Below are 19,832 nucleotides of genomic sequence, written 5' to 3' on the forward strand. Positions count from 1 at the left end.
TTTATATTATCTTTGAACATGTGAGGGAATTGAGTTTTCAATTTCTTATTTTTAACTCACTTAAAAAAATCCTAATATATATAGTTTTCTTTTTTAAATAAGTTTCAAAACAACAGGAGAAATAGTTTGGATAGATGAATGGGAGCAATAACCAGCCTATTATAGAAATCATCTCAGTAAGAGTTGCTTTTACAATTTAGTACATTATTTTAAATAAATTTTAATTCCTTAAATTTATTTAAATAAATGTAATTTAGACATTTAAATTTATTTCTATCACATTATAAAGACATGTAAGTGCATGTTATTCTGAAGTAGTAGATACAACTAAAAACCACAATATTTTAGGCTTAGGTGTTTGTTTTTTTTTTTTTGTAATAAAGTCAGGGTGGATCCCTCTTTAATCAGCTGCTAAAAATGAAATATTTGAAAGGCTTATTGGTTGGCTGATTGATTTGTTAGTATGTCTGACAAATTTAATGGATATTTCTGACAAGGTTTGAGCTCCTTACTGAGATGCTTGCCTTGGAGACGTTCCAGGTGCACTAATGAAAAAAGTTATGAATGAAGACAAGAACAGTTAACATTTGATGAGGAATCTGGACTACAGAAATTACATGAAATATAACACTGTAATTAGTGAGTATGCTAGAATTGAAATGATGAAAGTAAATCAATATCAACTTCCAGGTGCTTTTGGACAAGAACTTTGTTTTTAGGACAGCAAAACTTCTACGGTGGGGGGGGTGGGGAGGAGGAGGAGGAGGAGGGCTGTGCTTCGGATGGGCCCTTTCCCTGTTGCTTCACTCCTGTGGTGTCTGAGTAGAGTATATGAAGGCCACAGGGGAAAATTTTGCAGCTCTGTTGGCTTCCATGGATGTTTGCCCATTTATGCAAGCACAGTGCTGGTCTTATTTGTAGAAACTGGCTGGTGTTTGGAACTCCTTACTAGGAGCAGCATCATGAAAGGCAGAAATCATATGTGGTGAAAAAGAATAAGCCCCCTAAGCTTTGTATAAATTTTTTGATTAAAAAGTCTCTCTTCAAATCAGATTTGACCCATCTGTTGCCATCTGTCAGCTTTTCAATGCCCTTTATAAAATGTTATGGTGATCTTCGTCCAGCCCCTTTAGGGGTGAGCTGCTATAGAATATACCATGCATGGCAGGCTGCTGTTGTCACTGAGGGCTGTTGGGTGTAGGGCTGAACACTCAGCTGATGTAAGTGTTGAAAATAGTATAGAAAATGAAATAGTCTTACACTTCAATCTACAAGATACAAATAGGAAGACACTGCTTACTGGAAACTGTAGTTTTTGTATTACATGTGAAAGCACAGTAGAAAAGTTATAATTACTGTTCTCCTACAGTCTGTGTGTAATCTGTTTATTCGGTGTGTCATGACATACAAAAGTTATCTTGGATACCGACTTGTCGGTATGATAAATAAATCATAACTTTTAAATTATTTTGGCTTAATTTTATTAAGAAAGTGTGAGAATTTGAAGATATTCCTATAATCAAGATGCAAAAATCCAAACAGAAGAGAAGTGAAAGCAGCTTTATGAATGAAATTCTAGCTTTGAATAAATAAGTGAAAACTGAGTCGTTCCCAAAAGGAATGGGAAATAATTTAAGGCACTGAAAAACTGTGCTGATCTTAATTTTTAATTATTTTTTCAGGTTGATAAGTCAGTAGGTAAACTTTATGAAGTAGAAGTCTGAATACACAAAAGGGAATAGATGTTGTATGTTTCAGGTAGTTTTGTGAATGCAGCATTCGTATACTTACTCAGAGGTAGTCTTCATATGCTACTATTCCATATAACTTATGAAAACTTTTTTTTTTTTACACCTTTGTTGTGCTGGCTTTTAAGTTTATACTTGAGTAAAAATAGGCTTTTTAAGAGGTTTGCACTGATCAGAATCAATCAATTTTTTATCAGGCTACCAAAATAAGTAACTTATCACACTTCAGGATGGTGCACAGAGCATGAAACTAGGGCAAAGGAATTAATATTTTAGTATTCTGCACTTAAGGCATTACATGCTTTTTTGCTGACGACAATGGAAACAACTTAGAAAAGGAGTGAAAGAGGAGAGCCTTCCCTCTCTTCCCATTAGTTGTCAACAAAAACTTGAATTGACTTAGGAAGGCCATGGTCTGCTTGCTTATTTTTGTACCTCACAACTCATCTGTCAGCCAATTTTCTCATATGCTCATTTTATCTTGCTCTAATCTAAAAACTATAAATTCTTGTAATTTCTTCTTTGACCCAGCGTATGTATGTGTAACTGTCCTTTAGAGGAAATAGAGCCCACAGGACATGGGAAATCAGATTTTAGTTCTTTCTTCTGGGACAGAACAGATTTTGTTTTAGAACATTAGCAAATTTAAAAAATAAAATGTCAATGCTCACTTTTGATTAAGGGGAGTATTATACAAAATAGTGTTGTTGGGGAAATCTGACCAACCCAACTACTACAGAGAATTATAAACAACTAAACATTTAATCTGAGGAAAAATCCCAACCTCATCCTCTGCCTCTCCAGTTTTGCTGGAAGAGCTCTGCATCTTCTGTTTTATGGTTGTGGCTGTGTTATTGCAGCAAATAGATGACTGTTACAACAGCAAATATTAAAAAGGGTGATAGCTTTGAAATTATACATACAAAATAAAATATTAAAGAGCTATTTGAACCTACTGCTCTGGTAATAACAACCCAAACCCTGGATCTAGTTGTCATTTCTTCTAGTGAAATGAAGACAGCAGCAAGTTGGCTTTTTTCCAATCTCCTCTGTAAAAATGGTATATTTCTAATGCATAACCTTCTTCCTGTACTCAGCAAATGTGGGTCCTTTCCTGACAGGCCTTATCTTCCTAATTGCTAGCACTTGAACAACTGAAAAATGGAATATCAAATAAAATCCAGTGATAGCAAAATAAATCTACGGCTGCATCAAAACAGCTAATCTTTATCAATGATAAGAGAACAGTATCTCCAATGCAACTGAGAATGAGCAAAAGTAGTAGTAAAAGAGAAATAAATATGTTCTTTGCAAATTCAGTGCTATTTTCTTCTCTGTTAACACCATGACTGATTCTTCTGAATGGGTAACCATCTGCTGAAACCAGTGGTAATATCCAAGAGAGTCTGGGTTGGGATTTGCGTCAAGATGAATGGCACCCACGTGGCACGGAGATCTTGGATGCTCTTAATCCAACTAGGTATCCTGGTTTTGTAGTTCATTGCTGGTATGTAGTGAGGTTTAACAAATTTTGAACTTAGCACACTCATCTGCAAGCTATACTGCAAAAGATAGAACACAGGTCTTCCCAGAGAGACGATATACAGAAGTATGTTAGCTTGGACATCAGACACCTCACAAAATGCCTAGGTCACTGGAAAAAAATGAGAGAGATCTGTTGCTGCTGCTAAAGACTTGTCATATCTGTTCAAGAATAGCTTTGGGTATAAATGAATGACTCCAGTACAAAAGTAACTAAGGAACTGAGAACAAGCACGTATTCAAAGTTATGAAATTTAGGAGGACAGGGGAGAAGAGAGTATATTTACCTCCCATAATAAAGCTTTAACTTTTTTTTTTTTTTTTTTTAATTACAGATTCCAGTAGACTTGTTAGGCCACATTAAGCAGCAATTTATTGTGTAGGGTTACTTGTGAATAGAATAGTCCTTGATAAATACACAAGGATAGTTCTGTGGTGGTTTGGCTGATGTTACAGAATAAGCGACTGTAAGGAGGGCATCTTTATTACAGTGCCAAAGAAATGCTGTGTTTTCACAGTGTGAATGCAATGTCAGTCTTGGTTCTTTCTGCAGGATTCTTTCTTGGTGTTGATACCAACTGTAAAGCATTTTGTTTGGGTGTTTTTGTGCTAGTTTTCCTACCAAGCCTAATGGCAGCATTTTTGGAATATTATCCCTTACATCTTTCAGACTGAGTATCCCCTTTGTCCTTGGTATGAGAGAAAATGTTACTGTACTAGAGACAACTGACTTCTGCAAAGTGAGGCAGTGTAAGAGGCATTCACAACTACTTTGCAGAGAGAAATATATGTATGTATATAGTTATAAGGTAGTTCACTGGAATAAGATAGGAGAATGCAGCAAGATCTACTGGTGAGTGGCACCTTGTTTCAATCCTTCCTCTATTTAAAGTCTTAAAGGGGCTCTGTGTTCCCTTTTGTGGTCAAACGTTTCTCAAGTTCCTCACTTTTTTTTTTTTTTTCTTTTTCATTTCCTCGACCAATCCTGTAGACTTAGATGCAAATCTCTAGTGTTCAAGGTGTTTCTATTGCTACCACTGATTCAAGGATCTGGTTTCTGTCAACTATTTTGTCCTTTCTCTCTGCACATAAAATCAATAATTTTGTTTGTAATATTCTTTATCTCCCTTAGTATTCAGAACCACAAAATATTTTGCCAGACATTATAAAAATTAAAAATCAATGTAGGTGCTGAATTATACATGGTTTTCAACTTAGCAATATTCTAGGATTTTTTTGTTGTTGTTTCTCAGCTTTTTTTCACATTAGGAGAAGAGAAAAAAAGAGCTGTACTATCAAATGCACTTTTAATAGATAATCTGTGTTATTAAAAGACAGAGCTAACATCTTATTCATTCTACCGTGATATCTAAATATTTTACAATTCCTAGTGCCAACATTTATTTTTATTTTTTGATAAATGCAATGTTTCCATTTATGGCTAAGATTTGCAGGGAGCAAGCATATAACCATAATTAGTTCTTGAAGGGAAAAAAAGCTCATTTAGTTGATTTTTTTTCCTTAAATATACATGGCAATATTTGTCAAGCTGCCGAAATAGGAAAACAATAATCAACAGAATAAAGCCTGAGAAATATTAATCAAAGTGCAATATGATTAAGCTTTATTCTTAATTTAAATAAGGAGCAGAATATGAATATCCTTAATAAATGTAATGCTGCTAGAAATAAATGGCTAATATATAGAAAAATGAAAGCCTTAAAGCAGAATAGAAGCTTTAAACATCCATTTCTTCTTCTTCTTCTTTTTTTATTTTATTTATGTATTCCGATATCTTAGTTGAAACTACAGACATCTCATGTCTCTACTTTATTGTAGGCTGATCGCTCTGTATCTTTAAACTTGCGCATCTATATAAATATTCAGAATAGATTGGAATCAGTTTGCTAGAATTAAAAATAAAAATCAAGCCTAAGATAGTATTTCTTAATTTTTGTACTTAAATCTTTGTAATTTCCTAGTCATAGAACTTTTAGAGCTTTGGCAAGGTTGAGTTAGTTGCTGCTTGAAATGTACTGAAGAGAAGAATCATTAAATGTAGGTGGTACTAATATGTATGTTTGTGGTTTAGAACTTCTTAAAGAAAAGCAACATAAATAGTCAACAGACTATACCTGTATATAGTCTGAACTTCACCTTCTTAAGCATAAAGAATGAAGTAAGTTCAACTTAACTTGAACTTGATTCTGCGGGTATTCTTAGCATTTGCTCTTTGTGTGATTATTTGCTTAATAAAATGTTTGCAGGAAGTATTTGTTTTTAAATATGCATATTAATTCTTGTTATAAATTTGACATAGCAATTTGGCATTACTGGTTCATAATCTTAATTTAATTATTGAATATACAAAGTAGTATAGATGGATTTACAAATAAGTACATTCTTGTGAAATTATGTATATTTAAGGCTCTTGACTCTGTAGGATAGTTCTGAACATTCACTTAAGTGCTTTCATTAAGTAATCAGTATCACTGCTTATTTGTACGTGAGTATATGAATGAGATGTGAAAAAAGTAATAAGCATTATAAATCTACTTTGTCAGTACTCAGTAATAAGTGCCTCACGGTATGAAATAAAGATGGTGATCTGTGGTGAGATAAAGATGGTGAGCCTTTAAGAAATGAAAGCTGCAATATTGATATGAACACACTCTAGATATGTTTTAGTGATGTGAAAATAATTTTTAGGTTGCAGCATTTAGTTGCAACCGTGCAGGTCTGGACCTACTATTGATGAATTTGTCATACCTAGTAAGAATAATTCTAGGTGAGGAAGTTTCCTGCACCCATAGAAAAATCATTTTCCCCCTTCCAGTTAAATAAAGGTTTTGATTTTGTAGCTGTTTTTGTAAAAATGCTTGAAATACTTGTGTTTGCAATAAAAAGATATTCTGATTGCATATGTGGTCACAAATGGATTAAGATAATCTGCTACATTGTAACCTATAAAAATGGTATGTTGTTGGAAAATAAAATCCAATACATTCAAATTTTTATATTATTCTTTCAGGTTAAGTATTGTTTCAACAGCTACATAAACTAGGAATTGCTTGGCAGCTTGAGCTCTGGGCAAACAGCAACATAAATCCTCCTTCACATTTTTCTTTTAAATAAAGTTGTGAGTGTAGGGAAGTCAAAAACAGGAGAGAATTACCACTACCATTATGAGTAGCACCACTGTAGGGTGTTACTCTTATTGATGAATACAACCTAATATAAGTAGTTCTTCAATTTAATGAATTGTTCACAGAATAAAATGCTCTCTAGAAATGATAATTTCCATATAGTCTTGCATCTCTTTCTTAGTGCTAATGCAGAACACCAAGCTGACCCCCCCCCAAAATCACATCAGATTCTTTTACCTGTAATAGAGGACATATTTCTCTTTTGGGAAACAAACAAACATGGCCAATCAGGCATTCTTGATTACATCAATCTTTATTTAATTAGAAACTTCACTGAGAGGTGTGTACAAATCATGTCCTGAAGGAGCGGCAGGCATTCTGCTGAAATGGTTCATGGGGATAATATTGCTCGTTCTTGCTGTAAAACTTATCTAACTTGTGTATGATTGGAAATCAGCTGATTTCAGGATGGTAAATTATCAAATTCCTGTGCTGTCTTTCATGTAAAGCAGTGATTTGTTAGGAGCTTCTGACTACTTGAACTTGAGTTACTCCCAGCCTTGCCCATTATTTGATACTCCTATGCACACAGAGCCACTCAAAGTATTCAATGTGGTTTGATGTGTAGGTTCAAGACTTCACACATTTTTAAATAATTTTTTCTGAGGAAGATTACGTGTGAAAAGGCTGTTTTTAAAGGTATTCAGAGGAGGACTTCTGGCAGAACAAAACATCCGTGTGACATGCTCTTAGTGCTCCATGTAACTGAGTGTATCAGCTTCACTGGGCTGATTTTTGAAGTGTCAGAATTTTAAAACATCTTTATTTTTATGTCTTTCAGCTGTGGAAACTTCTTGGTATCCTATTTGAAAGATGCTGTTTTTGTTGGTCCACCACATCTCCACATTTTGTTTAGGCTGTGAATGGTTTTCCTCTGAGGGGTAGAACAGTAATTCTTCCAAAAAGAAGGCACTGGGTTATAGCACTGTCCATAAGCATGGAAAAGGCAATCCATGAGAATTATTTTACAAAGTGTCATTGCAGAGAAAGCACAGAAAAGTTCAGTGTATTTTCCCTTATTGCACAATTTAAAATGTTGCTTCATGTAAATACAGGGATTTCTGCTGATATGGGTGTCAGAGAACTTAACCTGACATTAGGACGTTTACATGTATATGTCTACCTGAATTCCAAGCTATTCTTTATTCTCTCTTAATTTGAGCAAGGACTAGAGTGTAACTGCCTCATGGTCCTCATACCGTCCATCATTTGATGACAAAATATATCAAATTTTACAACTTTGATCTGATAAGATGAATTTGTCAGTGAATAAGTCAGACAATATGGAGAAACACCTTGCTAAATTTCTAGGACACGATAATTCTGAAATCTTTCTCCCAATATCAGTCTGCATTTCAGTCAGCTCCTTTGGAAACTAGTAACTGTTGAAGTCTGGTTTGGTTCTAGGTGGAAGTTAAAATTTGGTGTTTTTGAAAAGCTCTTCACTGATAGTGGATGAGACTAACCTCTTTTGTATGTGTCCTGAGATTTGGTGAGTAACAGAGAAATGTCTGATTCTGTCAGGCTGGCAAGTAGCTAGGTTTTCTATTCCAGGATGGGCAGTAATGAGACTATAGACTACAGGCTTTGTAACAAGGATGTTGTCCTTAACTTGGCAATTAAGACCTATTATTCAAATTATGTTGACTTCAGAGAGTGGCATTTGCATAACTGCATTTGATTAGATAACTTCTTAAGTGATACTGTACATTTACTTCAGTATCTATTTTCTTAACAGAGTTGAAACATATGTAAATGGTGATGGGTGACAGAAAAAGAGAATTACCCTAGAAGACTGCTGCGTAAGGGCTAGCTGGACGTTGCACTAAGTTACTTTTAGAAAGAAAACAGTTACAGAGCAGTTAGAGCTCTAAAGAATAGCAGAAAGTGACTTAAAAACTGAGTGACTTAAAAACTGAGTGACTTAAAAACAGAGATAAGCGTAAGCCTTGCTTAGTAAGGACAACAGCAAGTAATCCCTGGTGCAGTGGGAAAACCCTAAAAACCATTCCCTGGGGGCAGAATCTTTCAGATTCAGATCAGCAGTCTTTCAGGATACCATCAGTCTTCTCTGATCTTTTTACTTACTGTTCTGTTACGATATCTTATCCTTTACGTTATTTTTTTTTCTTAAACTCTTCCTGATATTACTTCATACTAGTTGGGGAGCTGATAAGATTTTCCTTATGATTATGCAACTGTCTAATCTTTCCGGCAGCTGCCATCCAACCCAATTGGTTATAAATTGTAATGCATTATAAACCCATGGCTCAGAACCATTGCATATTTTATACAAGAAAAATATCTTCTGTATATTGTAAATATAGGTAGTTTCCCTGAGGGTTCCCACTTACATGGTAGTGGTTCACTAAATGTTAATTTCTGATTTCGTAAATTGTTGGATGATAGTAATCAGGATGGTGACTGCCTGAGTAATGAGATTCTGATGATTACTGCCCCCTGATGAAAAGTGCTTCAAAACCATTCATAATACATGAAGAATGTAAAGCTTTTAGTATTTAACAACTATACTAATTGTTTTCTATGTATTTTTATTCCAATAACTTAAGTTTAGTTAGCTTTTTAGTTTGTAAACTCCTGAGAATAAATACTGTCATTTAATTTGTATCCTTCTCATCACTAATTAACAAATAAATAACAGGATTTTGGTAAGAAAGCAGGGGAATCATGACAAAATGGGGACTAGTCTCAGCAAGCTTTGCAGCAGATACACAAGCAACCCACCCATCACAGAAGTATCATGCACTGGTGTGTGCTCTCACGAATTTTTGTTTCTCATGACTTTTATATGTTGTGGATACATTTATACAGTCACTGAAACATAGATATATTTTACAGTATTGCTACAATTAAATGTTTGATGCTATGTAGCCAGCCTCAACCCTTGATTTACTGTTCTTTTTTATTAAAGCTGTTTTATCAGTGAATAGAGGTTAAAAACAAAACAATTTTTTAAGAAGAATAAATGGCAGTGATTGCAATTGTTTTATATTCTGTTTATCTTGAATTTATTTCATCACTAGAATGCTGTATTGCAATTGTTTTTGAGAGCTAGTTCTCTGCAATCTATTTTTTTTAGGATAGCAACTTTTTTTTTTTTTTAATTCTCTCTTCATTTCTGCTAAGCCTTGCATTTTCATATTGCATCTCTTGAACATCAGGATTCTCCTTAATATGGTAGATAGACTGTAGGAACAGAAACTAGATGAAAGAGATCCCTGATAGAGAAACTGCTGGCATTACAGTTTTTGTTTAAATTGTAACTTTTATCATTAAAATTATTTCCTGCTTCCTAATTTAGGGAAATAGCTTAATGTGGTCTTATTATGAACAGCTATTGTTTACAAAGGACTTCCAGCTGCTTTTATGAACTCTTGAAGCCTTGGTGATGTGGCAGCAAATGAGTTCAGTGGAGATTAATCTGAGAAACAATTAATCCCCTTTTATGAAATCATTAAATTAATATAATCAGAATTTAATTAATTTTCAATTCAGATATTAAGAAAAATAAAAACAAGAAGGTTGATGGGTTCAACCATATTTCTGGAGTTTGACTTTATATTAAGCTGGGTAGTGAGCACCAAATACCAAAATAAGAGTACTTAAAATCAAAGTAGCAAAAAGGATGAAATACTGTGTATTACAGAAATGAGTCATATCAGCCTTTCTTTATTGAGCAGAAACATTTTAGAGTCCCAGAAATAAGTTGCATCACTTATGTTTGTGGGTTATATGATGTTCAATTTTAAGTTAATTATTTTTAAGGTAGCTGAAAATTAAATCAATGAACACATAACTACCCTTCTCTGTTCTGTTTTCAGATCACTATTAACTATCAGGTCTTTTATTTCTTTCTTAAAATATATTTTGTGTGGTAATCGTACCATGCACCATTTCTACAAGCCCAGGAGGCCATTTATACTACAATGCAGTGTGGAGACTAAAGCTTAAATGTAGCCCTCTACACGCTGTTGATGTCCTGAAATGCAATCTTGGTCTAGAATGGAGTGAACCAAATGTCCAATAAATGCAGGGAAGGGTTATCTCACACTCCTTGTTGCCTCTAAAGGCTATAAGGGGCTCAAGCCACTTGGCTCTGCAAACTGAAGGCTGAACATGAGCACAACTGTCACTGTCTTCTATTCCATCCAGTTGCCTCATTTTCCTGGCTAGCCCTTCAGATCACTGGCTCAGTGCCAGTCTCATTTTCATAGCCTCATTTAAAAGGGAGGGAAAGAAAAAGAGGAAAAAAAAAAAAGAGAGAGAGAGAGAAAAGGAAAGAAAAGCTAGAGATTCTGTTAATCTTCTATGTTGCGTTCCTGTGCACATGTTGAGGATGATAGTACTATATTAAACATTACAGACTTCTGGTGGAAGCTATCCTGCTTGTGTGCCATGCAGACTCAAGTGGTAACAGCTCTTAGGGCATTGACAACTTACTGTTTAGGTGGGGGATTTCCTTGTGACTTTAGGAAAATATTTTGCTATGCTGCAAAGGGGGGAAATCTCAGTTCTCTTCCCAGGGATCTGATAAATCTCACAGAGGATAAAGTTTTGAATCTGGTAATAGTCTGATGTTAGAAATGTGAGCTAGACTTACAAACATGGTGCTTTCAAGCCTATAAGATGTTCCTCTTCACGATCTAACTTCTTTGATAGAAGTATAAGCTTGGGCTTCAGAGATTTGAAGAAGTAGAACATGGCATCATTCATGTACATTGCAATTACTCTGCTTGGTGTTCTGTTCTTTCTTGTGGAGATGATTATTTTTCTGAAGTAAAGCTTCTGAAAATACTCTCCAGCTGCTCTCCAGTTAAGTGTTCATTTAGTTAGGTTTACAGAACAACGAATCCTTTGTTAGGAATTACCAGAAAATCAGGGGACAAAGGCCAGACACCTGCAATATAATATTCAGGGGGTGAAAGCTTCCTATTTCCCACTTCAGATTCAGTGCAGGATTTTTGGAGGTATTGGTCGGTTCAGCTCTATTTGAAGCATTAAAAGATTTCCTTTTGGGGGTGGTCTCTGTATACTTTCAGAGGCGAAGATGCCTAACACTTAAGTCTAACCTATATATTTTCCTCTTATTTTGCATTGAGTACAGTGTTTAGAGGTAAAGATAGTAATAAAAATGAAGAAAATCTGAGCCTAAAAGACCAAAAAGGAGCAGCCAGGTTTTTAGGAGACTGTCCTCCTGAAAAATGGCTACATGCATTGAGACCCTGCTTCAAGGACGTAGTCAAACATTGCTCATTGGTGGGAAGTAGAGAGTAATTTCTTTCCTCTATGCTTCCACACAGCCTTTGCCTTTTTATTTTCCCTTTTTCCTTTTCCCTTTAGTTAAATTATTTAATTAGTAATAATTTTCCCTTAATTATTTTTCATTTAATTAAATTATTCTTATCTCAACCTGTGAGTTGTTTCTTTCCTTTTCTTCTTCTAGGGGTATTCAAGGTAAGGTTGGACCTGGTGCTTAGGGACATGGTTTAGTGGGTGACATTTGTAGCAGAATGATGGTTGAACCAGATGATCTTGAAGGTCTCTTCCAACCTTTATGATTCTGTGATTCTTCCCCTCTTCTGTGGAGGTGAATGAGAGAGCGGTTCAGCTGCCTTGCAAGGTAAAACCACCACAGTCTCACCTGCCTGCTTGCCACAATACCTGATGTAGGACTCCTTGTTTTTTAGTGAATATTGCTGTGGTGAATTCTGTTGTGTTGACTGGTCCCAGACGGTTTGGTTATCTTCTTTGAATCACATTTTTCGTCTTCTGTAACCTTTAAAGTATAATCTCATCCCATAAACAGTTAATTTTATCACCATTCTAATACTATCAGTTATCACCTGTCATAATTTTTCTAATGTGACATTTGAGCTCACTAAAACATTAACACAGAGATTGTGTCGTACATTTTGTTACACGTTTTGGCATATAATCTTAAGGATAAATCATCTGCCTGTTGTTGTCATTATGATCCTTCCCATTTGCTTATGCTTTCTAATACTAGACCTGCCAGAAAAGGGGAGACAGACAAAGAACTTTTGCTTTGGGGGTGAAAGACTGTAAATTACAGATGTTGCAGAAAGAAAAGAATCAAGAAGAAAACAGAATTAAATGGTGAAGTGAAGATTATTGAGGGAAGAGTTAAAACATGAATACCATTATGAGCTGAGATGCAAAAAAAAAAAAAAAACAACCAAACACACATTTCATTTATTCAACAGAATGGAAAAAGATTCCTGCCTGTCTCTCAAGATCTCATTGACTATTGCCATACTATATTCTTGTTTGGGCTGACATGCTTTCTATTGGACCTTCGTGGAAATGAAGAAATGAAACAGAAAATGCTGCACGAACTCCAACAATGAGGTCATTTAGGAGGTATTAATACTCTGACATGGGTGCTAGGATATCTTCGTATAGGTCATGAATTAGGATTTACGTTGCAGCTAAATTATCTTCTGTTTATATGCAGTCATACATTTCAACAATAGTATCAGCAGAAAAACTGGAGTTTTGTGAAGTGTCTTTAAGCTGACAATAGTACTAGGTGTATTTTTTACATGAAAGAGATTTTTAGGATAAGCTATTCACTATGTTCAGAGGTCCCACACCCCAGTGAATATGCGTGAAACATGCTTTAGGATATAGACTGAAGTACCAAAAAGGGCTTAATTACTTTATTGCTGAATAGAATAAGGAGATGGAATGATAATATTTTGTAAAACCTGGCTAACTCTCCCCTTGTACAGTGGACTTATAAGACTTAAAAATATTAAAAAAAAAAAAAAAAAAAGTATTTTTTTTCCCCAGTTGTGGTGATACTATATTTCTTCCAAAGAACAACCACAAGAACAAGTCATAGTTTCTAGGCTGCAACACTGTTTATTAGGTAACAGGTAACAGCACAGGAAATCCCAGCAACATTGGTCATGAAGGCCTCCTTGGAGCCTATGACCAACAGACAAATTCCCTTAAAAAAAAAAAAAAAACACAGCTTTTTCCAAACCAGGCATAATTTATGCTTTCATTTCCTAAAACTTTTTAATGGAAATAATATTATAAAATATGTATTGCACTTCCTAAATAATGAAAAGGTCAAGTAACCTACTCAAAATAAATAGCAGTTTGAATACTTAAAAACTGGAAGTTTTAAGTATTTGTGCCATCTTAGGTTATGTTTCTTGGCACAATTTGTAAACTGACCATAGCACAACCAAGAAGCCTCATGTCAGAGAAAATAAGTAATCTTTGTCATATTTTAGTATGAAAATTACAAAGCCTTGTGGATTTAAATGAAATTTCACTCGTTTTAATTTGAATGAGTTTGTAAGATAGCCAGAGGTGTCTAAATGAATTACAGCTCCCCTTGACTTCAGGGAGAATTTTGCTCCTACGAGTGAGCAGTTTTTAAAAAATGGAGTCCAGGTTCCTGTATAGTTTTGAAAAATTCAGCCTTTGTCTTTATAACAGCTTATTTCTACCAATGGCGTGTTGAAAAGACATCAAACTGAAAAGTTCTTAAATCGTGAGAGCAAATCCAAATTTAGCTAATGCTACAAAAGGTTAGCCAGACCTTTTGAAGTGGTGTTATAGCAGCTCTACTGTCTTTTGGAAACTGATTTGAAGCATGTTTTTTCTCAGTCTCTTTAGCAGTTAAAGGATATGAGCTTTGTTGCCTAAACCAAATAAAAAATAATGACAGTGTTTATTCTGGGTCGTGAGTGCAGGGAAAGGCAGGAATCTTTAGCTAGATACTGCAGAATCCTGTTCCACATAGTACCCAATGATACTTACTTCTTTCCTCAACAAAATAGAGGAGAAAAGGAGGAAGCCCTTAAGCAGAGGGCTGTGAAAAATCCTAAAGAAGTCAAATGTGCTTGTGTGGTCTGATCCCTATTGTATAGCTGCCACAGTCCCCAGTGCATTCATTTAGATGCGTAGAATTTGAAAAGGCAAAGTTTGGGGCGTGTGTGGAGCATGGCCTTACTCCTCTGTAAATGGTTTAGAGCAAGGGTTAAAATAAAATCAATATTCTTTCCTGTTGGCTTTTCCAGTTTAATTGGGAGTGTATGTTAGCCCATATTCATTAGACCAAGCTAGGGACATAAACCTGATTCAGTGCTGGACTGAAAGAGAGCAATCGAGTCACAAAAGTACTGTGTTAACAGCTTAAGGTTGATTAATTTCTGTCAAATCTTTTCTGCAATTTCCTGGACTGGAGGTGCCTGTCAGATCATAAAGGCAGCCACACTCCGGCATATTCCTCCCCTCTGAATTTAAATGTGCTTTAGAGAACCAAAGCTCACATACATTCTAGGCTTCCTATGTGAAAGAGAGCAGGATGTCTCATGATAGTTATTGTGATGCTGCAAAGAGATTAGAGAGATTTACAGAGTAGTATCAATTATTTATTCTAACTAAGAATTGGAGCATTCTCGTATCACCTAGAACATGAAAATAATGACTGTTGACAAAGAATCATATAATTTTAATGTCAGATAGCAAGGCTAAACTCCAACAGATCATTGTGTTTTATTCAGGTTCTGCGTGGTCTTGTATTTGAAAGCGTGCACTGGGGAGTTAGTTACTGGTCTGCCTGCAGAGTTTTTTATGTTGCTTTTAAGAAGCCGTCTTGCTGACCTTTAACCCTCTTTGTGTATGTTTGTTTGTTCTGCGTGTTTTGTTTTTTTTTTTTTGTTTTCCAAATATGTAAAGTTGTCACTGAACATTTTTAGTAGGAAAACTTTATTTTACCTAGAACTCTAAGCACCTAACTTCTCTGGTCACTGATGTAATAAAATAATACTTTTAAATGATTGCTAACATTGTCTTATCAGCTATTCCATTCTGAAACATGGAAGTTGCAAAGGAGGAAAGCAGAAAGCTATCTAATCTTCGCATCAGGATTTGTGAAGAAGGAGTATCTCTAAATAAGTGGTATTTACCTTTACAGAGTTGTCAACTGTGAAAGGCTACATCCAAAAGGTGTTCTTTTTTCCTCAGTAGGTCATATCTGAGTTTGGGATGAATCATTCCTGGGAAATTGGGTGAGCAGTAGGCAAAAGTATACTAAGCTCTATCGGAGACTGAGGTATGTTTCTTCATATATGCCAAAACTGGCTGGCCTGTAGGCAGTTTGTTGAAATCATCTGCCTTTCTGTGCTGCTTTAGTTGTCCTCTAAATGACAGTATATATATTTTAGAGGTCTTTTCTTCACTTTGCACTCAAGTTAAATTAATTTGGCCCATGTATATAATGAAGACAAAGGTAGGAGTTTACCCTACCTAAAATATCATTAAATACAGAGTTGTGGTGAGAGGTGGACATTATATCTGTATAAAACCAACAGATTGTCAGAGTGTGACTGAGTATTTGGAGTGGGGGGAATTATTACCTTTCCTGATTTTCTCTTGGTGCATTCAGACTAGCACACTAAGGGGGGCTTAGGAGAAACAAACCTTTAGGTACTGCTTTAACCTCTGAGGAAGTAAGATTCTGTCCTGCAAACATACTGGTATTGGCTACAGGTAGCTTGTATACTCAGTTGAGGATCCTTTCCCTCACCTTTCTTGAGGTGATTGTAACTGTATTAAAACATACAAGTTCTAAGGAATTTGTTGTGGAAGCACTGCAGAAAGTATCCTGTGCCAAAAGTACCAAGTAACAACCTAACACATAGTCTCTGAGCAGGAGGGCAAGTGCCCTGCAAGAATAGATATATAAGAAAAAACACACATTTTTATGATCATTTAGGTAGAAATAGCCCTGCTTTGGTCAGCCAACCATCCAATCTTGGCTAAAAATACCCAACTGCACACCTGTTTCAGCTGAGTTTAGTAAACTGTTGCTGTGATGACATAAAATGCATTCCAGCTGTGATCTCCCTGTGTTTTCCATCTCACCCAGCATATTTCACTGAGTGGTGAGTTAGAGAGTAGTTAGAAATGTGCTTAAAGGTCTTTTCTGAGAAGCCTGAATAAAATCGCTATATTTGTACATACACGGCAGTTCTGAAAATAAAATAAAACTCAGTGTGTATCCCTTTTGGAAGCAATTAGATATACCTGGCTCTTACCAGAGTAAACCAAAGATGTGTGGCTGTGGGGATCAGCCCTCAGTGCTGGCTTCCTGCTGGCAGAGCTGAAGAGATTGGGGCACATAGTACTTCGCTCACACTGTGCACCTGGGGCTGTTAAAACCTTTGTAGGACAGTTTAGCCTCCTATTTAATGCTATCAACATATTTATTGCAAAATGTGAGTAGTGAGTTCTTAATTCCTATTAATTTTGGGGGGGAGGAGAGTGGAGGAAGTGAATCTAAACCCTGCTGCCATTTCCAGGTGGGCAGGGTGTTAGCTCTCTTCTCTGAAGAACCATTACTTGTGGCTTTTCTGTAAAGCATTGCCGTAGCAAATGAAGCAAAAAGAGCATTTATGCTAATTAAGTTGACTATAAAGGAAGACTTACTTAATATGCATCTCACCTGTCATTTGTGACTGACCACTGTGAAGTGTTCTGGTATTTTTTTTTTATTTTTTATTTTCTGGTGGAAATAAATAAGTGCCACAAAAAATCTTCAGGGGAGGGTTTTGGGTGCAGTAGTATCAACTGCAGGTGAGTGTCAGCTGAGTGGCTGCAGCCAGCAGTGGTGTCTCGGCCACCTGGGCCCTCCTGAGGCCAGCTGTGCTTGCTGGAGCATCTCCTTACCCTCACAGCAGCGTAGCTGCCTGGAGCATTGTTGGAACCTGACTTTTAGTGTACCACGTTCAGTTCAGGTGAGTCTTCATGTGTTTTTTAGAGTTTTTCTTCTTGGCGACGGGGGGCTAGGAGGAGAGCTGGGGAGTGGGTAGGAGCAGGGCTCTGAGTGCAGGGTGGCTGTGGCTGCCTCACAGAGCCCTGGGGTATCACCAGCTCCGTTTTGTGGCAGGAGGTGAGGTGTCCTCTCTGAGTGCTGGGGCACCTCACACCTTGCTTTGTGCCTACTGCTCATGCCTGTGGGCTTTTCTGTTTGGCCAGGCTGTGAGTATGCTGGGGAGGCTGGTCTGGGGGAAGAGAGGAGAGAGCTGTACATGTCGTTCTGCAGGGAGCTGAAAAGCACAAACTATGGTAGCTGTGTGTGAAGTTAAAAATTGGGGTGAGTGTTGGTCCTCAGCATTTCCTCCAAGCCTGTCCCTTAATGTGCTCACTTTCTAGATCGTCTCTGCAGTGTTAAGAATGCAAGGAAAACTGCCATTGTGTTTTGGGGATTTTTATTTGAACATAGATCTTACCTTGTTATAAGAATGAGAGAATAGTGTTCTCCTCAGAAGATGAGAAGCTAGCGAGTAGTAATATGCTCCACACAAAGAGAGTCAAATAGTGAAAGAGGGGTGAATGTCTTTTTTTTTTTTCTTTTTTTTTTTTTTCCTAGTGTTTTTTTTTTCTCCATAATCTTGTGTTTATCAAGGTGAGAAGGGGTCTTCCATGGGGGGAAAAAGCTGTGTAATAGGAACATTTTGTGGGATATAAGAAAGTTTTAAAAGCTTTTTTTTTTTTTTTTTTTTTTTTTTTTTTTTTTTACTTTTGCTTCAGTTTCCTAAAGCTGTTATTAAAATGGATGAAGTACTATATCTGAACCTTTGAATTGCTTCAAAGGGAAATATGTTATAACTGAAATTTCTGCAAGCTTTTCTTCGTCTTGCCAGCCTTAGGTTATAGATGAACATACTTTAAGGAGAAGAGCTGTATGGTGGATTTTAAATGCTTTCATGTTTAATTGGAGAAGGAGGGAGAATCATTTAAAATGGTCATAAAAATTTTAATGTAATTTGCAGCCCATTTAATACATTGATTTAGGCAACAACAGAAGTATAGATTCAGCTACATGGGGTGCTAAGCAACTGAAGCTTCCACACTGGGATGCTGACCAAGAAGTCTGTTCTGAATGCTGGTGTATTTGACTTCTATGGTTACCTAGAGAAATTTTCTTTGTAGTTTCACATGGCCTAAATTTTAGTTCTGTTGTAATACAAATAATACAGAACAATACAAGTGTTGAAATAATTACTTTGCACTAAATGAGAAGGTACCCTGGAGTGATAATTCTTGTGCTTATAGTGAATGTATGTGTTGGTTGCATGAGGTGCTACAGTCATTTATTTGTAAAAAAAAACTTGATCAACAACACTGTGACCTGGTTTATGTTTTACTTCCTCTCTCACCAACTAAATTAAAAGCTAGCAGATGCATGTGCATAACAAAATAAGCTTTTGCATTCTTTGATCAACATTTAACCCAAGTTCAGACAAAGATATTTTGTTATATGAACACTCAAATGCTTTTTCTCAATACCTCTAACCTGCAGTGATAAGTGTAAGTAAATACCAGCATTTTATGTCTAATAAAATGAGGGAAATAGATAGAAATTTAGTATCAAAACCTGCAGTCTGATTTTCTCTATCACAACCTGCAGCATTTGTTGCTGTATTTGACAACCTTATGCTCGCAGACTTGCAGTTCTCTGTTCTTGGTTTACATGACTACATCTGACATTTTGTCTATGCACTTCTTATCAGTGTTCTTCAGTAATGAAGACTGATAGAGGGAGGGCAAGATTTTGCTGCTCTGCACTTTCCTTTTGACTGTTTCTTCTTTACTCTTTCTTTACTCTTTCTTTACTCTTTCTTTACTCTTTCTTTACTCTTTCTTTACTCTTTCTTTACTCTTTCTTTACTCTTTCTTTACTCTTTCTTTACTCTTTCTTTACTCTTTCTTTACTCTTTCTTTACTCTTTCTTTACTCTTTCTTTACTCTTTCTTTACTCTTTCTTTACTCTTTCTTTACTCTTTCTTTACTCTTTCTTTACTCTTTCTTTACTCTTTCTTTACTCTTTCTTTACTCTTTCTTTACTCTTTCTTTACTCTTTCGCTGAAACTTGATGGCCTCCTGTTTGATTTGAGGCTTATGGAGACTAAACATGAAAGTCTCCAAAAGACACTCTCCACTATGTACTTCTGAAGAAGCTAATGATGCTTATAGGCTTTGTTTTAATTTTGTAGTCTGTGGACAGAAAAACTTACATGGTAAATTCAGTGTACCCAGTACAGTGTTTCCATTTAGAGTCGGCAGATGGGCAGTGCCACAGTAGCTCGTTGTTCAAGACATAGTGTGACTAAGGTCAGAGCCAGCCCAGGATTCTTCAAAAATTTTGTCCAAAATGAATTTTACAGCCTTCTTGATGAGGAGTGAGGTTCTTTTTTTTTCTGAAAAAATGGAGGTAGCTACGTGTCACGAACAGGAATGTGGGAAAGTTAGACATGCTGTTTTGCTACTG

The 19,832-nt window shown here is 36.0% G+C and overlaps 1 protein-coding gene across 3 annotated transcripts in view; it reads left to right on the plus strand.

Moving 5' to 3' along the window:
- Window positions 1–19,832, plus strand: part of CLSTN2 (calsyntenin 2) — a 348,562-nt gene that overhangs the window by 162,937 nt on the left and 165,793 nt on the right. The window contains exon 1 of one of the 3 annotated variants that reach the window (XM_038183936.2): window positions 17,152–17,295. The exons of the other annotated variants lie outside the window; for them this stretch is intronic. The gene's annotated coding sequence lies outside the window, so the exon portion shown is untranslated. Of the gene's footprint in view, window positions 1–17,151; window positions 17,296–19,832 lie in introns of those variants that run through there. 3 annotated transcript variants of the gene reach the window in all.

The sequence above is a fragment of the Anas platyrhynchos genome, chromosome 9 (genome assembly GCF_047663525.1).
Source record: "Anas platyrhynchos isolate ZD024472 breed Pekin duck chromosome 9, IASCAAS_PekinDuck_T2T, whole genome shotgun sequence".
NCBI classification, from domain to species: Eukaryota; Metazoa; Chordata; class Aves; order Anseriformes; family Anatidae; genus Anas; species Anas platyrhynchos.